Source organism: Pteropus vampyrus, unplaced genomic scaffold (genome assembly GCF_000151845.1).
Source record: "Pteropus vampyrus isolate Shadow unplaced genomic scaffold, Pvam_2.0 Scaffold79, whole genome shotgun sequence".
Taxonomy (NCBI): Eukaryota; Metazoa; Chordata; class Mammalia; order Chiroptera; family Pteropodidae; genus Pteropus; species Pteropus vampyrus.
This window is the reverse complement of record NW_011888860.1, coordinates 5,116,022-5,119,190: the sequence shown is the minus strand read 5'-3', so window position 1 is coordinate 5,119,190 and position 3,169 is coordinate 5,116,022. Positions and strand designations below refer to the sequence as shown.

At 44.2% G+C, this 3,169-nt stretch overlaps 1 pseudogene; it reads left to right on the top strand.

Annotated features, from left to right (window-relative positions):
- Window positions 1–1,045: 1,045 nt before the first annotated feature.
- On the top strand, window positions 1,046–2,327 carry LOC105293914 (annotated as a pseudogene).
- The last annotated feature ends 842 nt before the right edge of the window (window positions 2,328–3,169 follow it).

The following is a 3,169-nucleotide window of genomic DNA, read 5'->3' as shown; positions in this document are numbered from 1 at the left end:
AAACTTATTTATGTCACTGATAAACTTAATCCATTTTAAATTACATACTATTTTTTCTCTTGCTACTTTTAAGATTCTTACTTTGTCTTTGATTTTTGATAATTGTATTACAATGGGTCTTAGAGAAGATCTCTTTAAACTGAGTTTGTTTGGCGACCTATGAGCTTCATGAAATGGATATCCAAATCTGTCCCCAGATTTGGGAAATTCTTAACCATTATTTCCTTAAATGAACATTCTGCTCCTCCTCCCTGTCTTTTCCTTATGGGACTACAATTACAGATTATTTTTTCTAATTGTATATATACATCATATTGGCTTTCTACATTCTTTTTTATTATTTTTTTTATTCTTTTCTGACTAGTTAATTTCAAAGGTACTGTCTTTTAATTTGCATACTTTTTCTTCTGCTTGATCCATTACACTGTTGATGCTTTTTATTGCATTTTTCATTCATTGTATTTTTCTACTCTAGAATTCTGTTTGGTTGGGTTTTTTTTTAAATTACTTGTATCTCTTTGTTAAAATTATCTTTCATTTGGGTGTAGTCTTCTTGATTTTGTTGAATTATCTTTTCATATTTTCTTGTAGCTCATTAAATTTCCTTAAAATTCTTAGAGTTCTTTTACTCTCACTGCCATTTTCTGCCCAGCTCCTTCTATTATATTTTATTCTTCAATGGTAGTGGCAGTGAAAGCAGAGACAGAGACAGAGGCAGCCATGTGGGCTGTAATGAATGATCCTTCAGACTGGAAATAGGACTTCAGGTGAACCTCTTCACCTCAGGAATGCTGGGATCCTAGCCATGCATGATCAGCAGTCCCTACCATGGACCCCAAAAGGAGGACGAGGCTTGGAGAATTATGGAGACACAGACTGCCACTCTGGGTCTACCTCCCAGAATCCCCACTCTAAAAGGCTGCATGCAGCTTGAAGAGTTTCGTCTGGAGACTAGGCCAACACACTGATTCAGATCTAGAGAAAACAGGACCACCCAGGATGCAGAGTAGGCTGTAGGGGAGGGCAGGAAGGACAGAGCGGCAAGATGGGCAGTAAAACCAAACCCAGTGAGTCCCTGGAGGTAGTTGATCAGTGCCACCCTCTCATCCAGAAGGAGAAAACTGCTAGTCATAAGCTGATCATGACCATGGATGTGAAACTGGGTCAGATGACCTTGTAAAACTTTCTCACTGCTCCAGGGGAGCTGTCCAAAACCTTTCCCTTTGATGTTCTATATGATGCCAGCTCTAAGCAGGCAGACTTATATAATAAAATGGGAGGCCTTGATGCTTAAGAGTTTCAATGGCATGGTGTTTTCCTATAGCTGGATGGGCAGTGGCATGACCTATAACATGCAGGAGACCCGAGTAGAGTCCAAGTTATATGGCATCATTTCCAATGTTTTTGAGTACGTCTTCTCTCATATCTCATGCTCCCAGAGCAAGCAATACCTGTTTCTGGTCTTCTACTTGGAGTTCTACAAGGAGGAAATTTGAGACCTGCTTTCCAAGGAGCCTGACAAGAGGCTAGAGTTGAAAGAAAACTCTGAGGCATCTAAATCAAGGATCTTTCCTCCTTTATCACCAGGAATGTCAAGGAAATTAAGCAGCATATGATGAACCTGGGGAACCAGACCCGTATATGAATCAAGTCAACTCCTGCTCTCATGCCATCTTTGTTATCATTACGGAATACAGTGAGTATGGTTCTGATGGCCAGGACCACGTCTACTTGGACAAGTTCAATATGGTGGACCTGGCTAGCAGTGAGACGAGGAACAAATCATGCCCCTACACAGCTTGAAGGATGGCCACACAGTCCATGGGTAGTGGTGGCAGTGGAGGAGACAATGGTGGTAGAGAAGAAGCCTCCAAAATCAGCCTATCACTGCCTGCCCTTGGCAACGTAATCACTGCTTTGGTGGGCAAAAGAACTCTCATATCCCCTACAGAAACCCCAAGCTGGCATGGCTGTTTAGAACTCTTTGGATGGGAATGCCAGGCCACACTGAGGCCAGTTTCTTATAGCTATACCAAAAGCTTTTCCACACCGTGCTTTGCCAAAAACCAAGCCAAGAACATCAAGAACAAGCCATGAGTGAAAGAGTACCCTGCTGCAGGAATTCCAGGAGGAAATTGCCTGCCTAAAGTCCCAAGTGGAGTCAGTGGGGATGCTGGGGAAGTGGTTCCAGAAGAAAAGCAGCAGTAGAAAGAAGGTTGTGTCAGCCCTACTGGAGTACCATGAGAAGCAGTGATTGAAGTCTGGTGGCTGAAAAGGAGGATGATAACAACAACAACCATCCACCCAGGTTCTTTCTTACATGGTGACTGTGTGGGCAACATCCAGATGGTATAATACTGAAGTATTATACATGGAATAATGAAGAAAGATCTCTTTGTGCCTTCTTCAAGGATATATAGTAGTGGATGTCCTTGTGTGGAGAACTTATCCAGAGCAGGCCTAGGGTTGGATGGGAGTGGCTGGAGTTTATCATGCCTGAATGTTGGATGATGCAATGGTCCACTCAGCCCGAGTTTGTCTCTCTGATTGCAGTTCTCCAAGAGGCCCGGAGAGAGGCTCCTGAAGGCAGAGAGAGGCAGACAGTCTCTGCTGGTAGAGTGGTCATTTTGGCCATCATGTTTTAAGGCAGCAGTCCCCAATCTTTTTGGCACCAGGGACTGGTACTCCTATGAAAATCTAATGCCTGATGACCTGAGGTGAAGCTGAGGCAGTGATGCTAGTGCTGGGGAGCAGCTGCAAATACAAATGAAGCTTCACTTCCATTGCTCACCTCCTACTATGTGGCCCAGTTCCTAACAGACCATGGACCAGTACTAGTCTACAGCCCGGGGCTTGGGGACCCCTGGTTTAAGGGATTCCTCTGTAGCAGCCTGTCCCTCAGATTTATCTGCATTCTGAGCTCAGCCTGGCTCTAGGACAGAGGCTGGAGTCTGGGCAGGTGAGCAGGAAGAGGAAGACCACAGCCCTCTGCTTAGGAATCTGCCAGGAAAGTCCAAATGTCAGTGATCATGTCTACTCGGAACTGACTGATCCACTGACCCACAGGCAAGACATTGAACTACACCAGCAGTGGTTTGCCTCCTTTGTCCCCACTAGGGTCCCTACTCTAAGGGAAAACAGCAGAGTGCAAATCTATGTACAGAGTAAG